Genomic DNA, 8,408 nt, shown 5'->3' on the forward strand with positions numbered 1-8,408 from the left:
CTTTTGGGTATGTGTTTCTGTTATGATTTTAGATAATCCACTGTTCAAAGCCGGGCATTACCCTCGCCTTTGCTTCTAAGACTTTCATGGTTTCAGTTTGCAGATTTAGATCCTTCACCTGATTTGAATTGTGTGTGTGTGTGTGTGTGTGTGTGTGTGTGTGCCAGAAGAAGCCAGCTCCTAGCACAATCACTACGGGTTCGGTAGGTGCAATTGTACAGCGATAATAAGTAAATATTATAGTAAAGTTATAGAGAGCATGAGAGATAAAAGAGATATATAGAAATAAATGGAGTCAGACACATATTATGATAGCATGCTCACCTCAGCCCCGCTTGGTGGTCCACGTGGAGGGAGTGAGAGAGAGAGCTTTAATGCTCCCCAAGCTTTTATACTCTCTGGGGACATTGGGGACGTGCAAGCCCCCACATTATAGGTGAAGACATACGTCACAGGAAAGGGTTGTCCTACAGGTATTACAGTGATGGGAGGAGGTGATCTAGGGACATATGCACTACAGAAGGAGGGATTGGGGGTGTACATGCGGCAAGATAGGCGGCAAGATAGGTGGTTCCTAGATTTCTGGTAGCAGCTTAACTAGACTTTGGGTCTCTATAGGAACCATTATCAGTTGGGTGTGAACTCCGCCCACAGGAACCAAACTGATGGCCTTAGGCTCCAGCATCAGGGAGCAGGCCCACCCCTGTGGTGGGATGAGACAGCAGTCTGGCAACTGATTGCCTTCAGGGGGGGAATGCCTGAGCATTTGCCCTCCCCCAACATGTGTGTGTGTGTGTGATGAGGGGCATGGACTCTGTTTCATTTTCCTGCGAGTGGAAATCCAGGCTTCGCAGCACCACTCACCAGAAAGATGCTTTCTCCCCAACTGAATGGACCTACCACCCGTGCCGGCTATCAGTTGGCTAGTGATGGATGTGTGTTTGCTCTTGAACTCTCGGTTCTAAGCCATCACTGTGTGTGCCTCCTGTGCCGCGCTGCTTTGATGCTTGTAGCCGTGTGCTGTCGTGTGCTTCCAAATCAGAACGTATGAGTCTTGCTGCTTGTTTTTTTCATTTTCAACACTGTTTTAGAAATGTGAACGACACGGCGGCAGAGACACGTAAGCATAAGCACGCAGGCTCTGGGGTCAAGTCATCCCGGTCCAATCTGAAGGATCGACCTTACCCACGCTCAAGCGTCTTCTCAGAGCCTCATTTCCTGATCTGCATGGGTACGCCTTCCTTCATTGATTAGGCTGCTGTTGAGCTTCAGTGAGGTAACACACAGGGTTTAAACTGTCCCGGGCTCAATACATATTACTCCTGGGAGGGTCAGGCTTGAAGAGACAGGTGGACACCGCAGGATGGATGCCTTGACAAGGAACAAGCCTCTCCCTCCCAGAGACACGTCTGAAGGAGGCAAGATGGGGCTGGAGACAGGTGACCCCAAACCCAACCCACTGCCATTGAGTCAAGTCTGACTCAGTGACCTTACCTGGGGTTTCCAAGGCTGCACGTTTATCCAGTGGAGTGGCTGGTCATTCGTCACCATGGGCCTTGTAGTGAGGCATCCCATGCTGACCCCACCGTGCCCCCAGAGACCCTCAGAGGTGGAGTAGAGGGAAAGGAGAGAATGCACTTCTTGAAACCTGGAGTTTTACATCCTAGGATTCTGGCCTTAAAGAGCTGTTTGCATTGGGAAAGATCCCTTGGTTGGGATGTAGGGCTGGGAAGGGAAGCACGCCTCGCAGCTGGGAGACGCAACCCTGGGGAGGGTTCCGACAATCATGCACTAACAGGGCAGCTGGGCCAGGGTTTGCAGTCAAAGCAGTCAGTTGCCTGGGTGTCTGTGATGGTTAAATCTAGCACATTCCTGTGGGTCCATTTCTGACAGAGATGTCATCAATTCCTTGATGTGAGAGATAATGCAGTGTAGCAGTCTTTATCTTTTAATAACTGGTACTGAGCAGAACCGAAGGGTTGCATTTAATCATGGGGATCAACCCACAGGGATGCCCACCCCATTCCTCACTCAGGTGGAGAATTTGGCTTCTACCAATGCCTTTGGTATACATGAAATTCAAAGAAAAGTAAAATAAAAATTGGATGAGGGTCTAAGAGGTCAGAGAATGTAATACCTGTGGTTCACTGACTGTGGGCAACACAAACACGCTCTGGCTCATTTAGGTTAAAAGTCAGCCTTTATGCCGTGGGTCACAGTTTTTAAAGGAACATCTTAAAGAACCAGGTCCCAGCGAAGACGGATCCAGGGTCGGTTCAGAGCCCGGCGGAAGGAACACTCTAGGGTCATGGCCTTGCCGGTTTGCCCTCTGAAGGCACAGTCTTGAGTCAGAAGGCAGATTTGATCGGCTTCCCTGGAGGCCCGAGGTCACCACCAGATTTCTTTCTGATGATGGGATGTTAGTCCCCGGTATATACTCTCAGTGCAGCCAGCTGGAGGGAGCCCTGGTGGCATCGGGGTCACGCACTCGGCTCCTGACCCAAAGGTGGTGGTGGGAGCCCACCAGCTGCTCCATGCAGGGGTCGAGGCTGCAGTCTGCATCCTTCAAGCTTACAGCCTCTGACAGCTGGTGGGCAGCGCTGCTCTAATGGCAGCTCTGAGCAAGACCCATAGCTGGACTCGGAGAGAGAGCCCAGGGGAAGAATCCGTGGGCTGCTTTCCTTCTTCCAACACCGTATTGTGTGTGGTGGGAAAAAGAGTTCCTCTCAGCGGCAAGCAAAACCAGACACAGCCCTTGCTTCCAAAAGCGTAAGACTGAGGAAGATAACATTGACATCAATCCAACATTGAACTTCATGGCTATGCAATTACAAACCAAAGAAATGTCCTGAAGGAAGGAAATGATTCCAGGAAACGGAGCAGCAAAGGAGTTGGCCTGCCCTGGGGCGCCTGGGGAAGACTCAGAGGCAGAGATCTGAGGGATGAGAGAGAAGCATGGGTGTTAGTCCGGGTGGACTAGAGAAATAACTTCACTGACCCTCATATGTGTGTAAGAGAGAGCCTTACATCAAGAAGTAATTATTCACCAATGAAACACCCAGCCCAGTCCAGACCAAGCCCATACATCCCACACTGGCCCACTAATTACTCGTCAGACTCCCATGGCCAATCTCAATGACGCCGAATGCAGGATGGTCACAGGCCAGTGCATGGGAGTCCTGTGGATCCAGTGGTGCTGAAGCATCTCCAGGACTCTGACTGCCATCAGCATGGCTCCATGTGGCTCTTCAACAGGAAGGGGAAGCAGAGAGTTCCCAGAATCCTCATGAGAAGGCCACATCCACAGGGAGGGATGAGGCTGTGACCAGATTGACAAGTTAGACTCCACCCCTTCCTTCTTATTTCTCAAGTTGACATGAAATTGTGTAATTGCCACACGGCAAATACAGTAGTGTCCAGCAAAAGGCCTGTGGCCGGAGACATCCTCAGTGGTCCCCTGATGGCAGCCCCACAAAGCTCAGCTGGAAAAGGGAGCTTTTCTCTCTTAGCCATGGCCCAGTTTGACATAGCATGGGCACATAGGTGGCTGTAGCATGTACACAAATAACAGGCAAATGTATGTTAACTGAGCAACACCTCCCTCCCTTGTGCACTAATGGTCCCTATGTGCACATAGGGACCCTGGGCTGATAATTGAAAGAATTAGCAGTTCAGAACCACCAGGTGCTCCTCGGAAGAAACTCAGGGATTTATATTCCCCTAAAGAGTTAGCGTCAGCCAAACCCAATCGAGGGATACATATGGCAGCCAACTAAATAAGAGGGGGAAAGAAAGAGGGAAAAAGAAGACATGGGGGGTGGGGTGGAGCAGGGCACTAACCCACCCAACGGGAGGGTTTATATCTCCACAGGCGAGGGAGAAAGAGACCAGGCTTCAGCCCGATTCGCCAAGACATGAATACAACATACTTGCAAGTACCAGGGGACCAACAGAGAGGCCTGCGGGGTCAGCCCCAATCCCAACTATGTGGACGCCCCACACCCTCAGAGGAATGGACTTGAGAGGACAGCACTCGGGCTGCAGCTTGGGGAGAGGGGCACGTCTGATTGGAGCACACGGGAGGAACGCAAAGGGATGGAGAGGGAGGGGAAGACATCCTGGCCCAACAAACCCAGAGGACGATGATCCTGCTCAGAGCAGATAATGCATGGGGAGGACTGTAGGGCCGGCCCCACAGTGGGGACCTGCATCCCTCACTGAATCATGGTGCTGCAGGGGACAGCACAGGAGACACAGTGTGGGAGTTATGCACAATCTGGCACCATCACGCTGGGGCGAAACACAAGGGCATGCAACAGAGCAGCAAGGAGAGCAAAGTGATGAAATCCCTGGGGAATACCAAAAATAGACTTTGGAGACAGAGTGTGCCACCCCATCAGACTTGACTGGAAAACACTCGTAAAGGCCAACAAACAGACCCTGAACTTTTTATAGACTTTTCCATTTTTGTCATGGCTTTCTTTTTGTTGTTTGTTTTATTATTTTGTTGGTCTTGACTTCCTTTGTTGTTTTATTTGGATTTGCCTGGGTTTTGCTCTTATTAATGTATCTGCATGTCTATCTAGATAAGATAGGCAAGATAAATAGCTCAGAGATGAAAAGAACGGGATCAATGGTTCCAGGGAGGATATTGGAGAAGGGTAGGTGGGAGAAAGGAAGAGGACAAGGGGGAACCAACCCAGGGACAAGGGAACAACAAGTGAACTAAAATCAATAGAGAGAAAGGCATAGGATGCCTAGTGGGGCTTAATCAGGGCAATGTAGCAGTGAGGAATTACTAAATCCGAATGACAGTGGGACAAGAGGAAAGTAAAAGGAAATAGAGGAAAGAACCAGGAAGCAAAGGGCATTTATAGAGGTTTAAATACAGGCATGTACATGTGTAAATATATATAATGAGGGGGGGATATAACTATGTACTCATATATATGTTAAGAATTAAGGTTGCAGATGGACATTGGGCCTCAACTCCAGTACTCCCTCAACACAAGAACACTTTGTTCTAACAATCCGGCATTCTGCGATGCTCACCTTCCTGACACCATCGCTAAAGACAAAATGGGCACATAAGCAAATGTGAAGAGAGCTGATAGTGCCTGGCTATCAAAAGATATAGCATCTGAGGTCTTAAAGGCTTGAAGATAAACAAGTAGCTATCTAGCTGAGAAGCAACAAAGCCCACATGGAAGAATCACACCAGCCTGTGTGATCATGAGGTGTTGATGGGATCAGGTGTCAGGCATCTAAGACCCAGAACAAAATCATACCCAAGGTGAATAGGGGGTGGAGCATGGAGTGGACACCCAATGCCCATCTGTAGACAATTAGACATCTCTTCACAGAGGGGTCATAAGAAAGAGATGAGCCAGTCATGGTGCAGTATAGCACCAATGAAACACACAACTTTCCTCTAGTTCTTTGGTGCATCCTGCCCCCCACTATCATGACCTCAATTCTACCTTACAAATTGGATTAGACCAGAATATGCACACTGATACAGATAAGAGCACTGACACAGGGAATCCAGGATATATAAACCCCTCAGGGCTAACAAGGAGAGTAGATATACCAGGAAGATTAGGGGAGGGTGTGGGGAGAAAGTGGGAATCGATCACAAGGATCTACCTATAACCCCCTCCCAGGGGGACAAACAGAAAAGTGGGTGAGGGGCGACAGAGGAAGATGTAAGATATGAAAATAATAATCTATAACTTATCAAGGGTTCATGAGGGAAGGCAGGCGGGGGAGGGAGCGGAAGAAATGCGGAGCTGAAATCAGGGGCTCTAGTGGGAAGAGAATGCTTTGAAACTGATATTGGCAACATATGTGCCAATGTGCTTGGCACAATGGATGAATGTATGGATTGTGATGAGATGTAAGAGCCCCAGTGAAAGTATTGAAAAAAACAAAAGAACAAGAGTGACAGTCTCAGGTCCTCGTGGGCAGTCCTACCCTGTCCTCTAGGACTGCCCTCAGTGGGCATCGGCTCTTTAGAGCGCACACTATGCATGTGATGTGTGTGTGTTCTTCACATGGGTGTATTACACGCAGCGATATAGGACTGCTGTTCTTGGTTGTGACATCCATGCATGTCAACGGACAAAGGGACATTGTAAGGTGAGTTCGTGAAGTCACCTGCTTTTCCTGAGAATGCAAAGGATTACATTTTCTGCATATCAGCTGATTGATAGACATCAAGTATAAATTTTACTGTAAAATTTTTTCAAGCCAGAGCTTGATAATAAGGATCATTTTATATGATTCACCATAAGGAAAATCATAATTCAAATCAAGCTTTACAATTTTGTTTTAATTGGATTGTTCTCTGTGGAGAATAATTATATGGAATTTGCACAAACTATAAGAGCCAAGATAGATGTTTTCTTATCTGTGTATGTAATTATAATGAAATATGGTGAAAACATATCTACTAAATAGAATTAAATGTTTGTCATAGACATAATCATTTCATTTGCACCTTAGAAATTCTAGCATTATATTGTTTTCTGTAAGATTTAATAGTCATGAAAATATAGATTAAAAATTTAATTGTTCTTTAGAAGCATTTCTTTAGTATATGTGCTGCCAAAGTGAGCACCAGAAGCATTTCTTATGTGCTTATATTCCCTAGTCCACATAAAAATTGATCCACAGAAGCATTTTTAATATCAGCACAATGCTTAAATATCACAGTGGACCTTATGTTTCAATTCATAGGATTCAGAAAAAAATATGCAAAAGTGTTTATTGCAATCATCCAGTTTTAGAATACTTCCATTCCAAAATATGCCTTCTGAAGTTTATTTTTCTTTGTAAAGAGAAACCTGGAGACTAATTATGTGCAAATGACTAGACTATAAAATATTTATTGTTGGATCAACAAACCAATTAACCTCAAAGATCCACTCTGAACAATGAAAGCTATCTAATTCATGTTCCCACACCTGGTCCCATGTAAGCACTGCTCAAGGTTCTGATCCTAGAGAGGCTCTTGACCTGGTTAAATCCAAACTGAACAGGAACAAAATGTGGGAGATTTCTTGGGTCCAGTTTAACATGTAGCCCGTGTTTGCATAATAGTTTCTCAATAAATAAAGTTCCTAGGATATACAAGGAGGCTTCAAAAAGTCTGTAGAAAAATTGAATGAAAAGATAATGAGATTTCTCTATGAATTTTTAATAACCATTTTTATCATGAATTAGGTGGGTGTTTACCTTTCAGATAACCAACTTTGTATTCAACAGTTTCAACTACTAATCAACCCCCCAATAGTTTACCACCCCCCACCCACCCTATCCTTGATCCCTCCTTCTCCATTTGTGGATCACCATATTCCACTTCACCCAAGTCAACACCTGTCAACTGTCTAGGCCAGCGGTTCTCAACCTGGGGGTTGCAACCCTTTGGGGGTCGAACAACCCTTTCACAGGGGTCGCCCAATTCATAACAGTAGCAAAATTACAGTGATGAAGTAGCAACAAAAATAATTTCATGGTCAGGGGGTGGTCACCACAACATGAGGAACTCTACTAAAGGGTTGGGGTATGAGGAAGGTTGTGAACCACTGGTCTAGTCTGTGGTTTTATCTCCCCTCCCCTTCTTTCCCCACTCTGGCTAACTCCAGAATCTGTTCCCTTTGGTATGGAAGCCTTTCTAATAGAGGTCTCATCTTTGTTCTTTTGTGATTGGCTAACTCCACTCAGCATGGTGCTCTCCAGGCCCATCCATGCCATGAGATGTGCCATGATTTTTAGGGATGCAGAGTATTCCATTATGTGTGTGCACCAAAGTTTCTCTATCCATTATCCTACTGATGGGCCTTCAGCTTGCTTCCATCTTCTCACTATTGTGAATAGTGCTTTGTGTACATGTCTGTTGGTGTTATGACTTGTGGGTGTTTATGATATACATCCAGCAGAGGGATTACTGGATTGCATGGACTTTCTATTCCCAGTTGTTTGAGGTGGTGCCACATCCCTCTGCACAGTGGTTGACTATATCTACAGACCCACCAGGAAGCTTGTACTGGGACAAGGGTAAATATATATCTCAATTGAACAGAATAGAAGACCCAGAGTAAATCCATCCAGCTACAGACAACGGATCTTCAACAAAGGGTCAAATGACATTACATCAGAGACATAGTCTCTTCAACGCAATGTGCTGGGAAATTTGGATCTTGACCTGTAGATGATCCCTACCATGTCTCTGTTGTGGTACCGTGGTGGCTTCTGTGATGCTGGAAGCTATGTCCCTGGTATTTCAAATGCCAGCAGGGTCACACAAAGTGAACCGGTTTCAGCAGAGGAAGAAACCAATGACAACCTTATGCATAGCTTGGGAGCATTTTCCAACACTCAAAGCCTGAACAGAAGCAGCACAACAT

This window comes from Echinops telfairi, unplaced genomic scaffold (assembly GCF_000313985.2).
Source record: "Echinops telfairi isolate 266 unplaced genomic scaffold, ASM31398v2 ScPeMD7_31;HRSCAF=116, whole genome shotgun sequence".
Taxonomy (NCBI): Eukaryota; Metazoa; Chordata; class Mammalia; order Afrosoricida; family Tenrecidae; genus Echinops; species Echinops telfairi.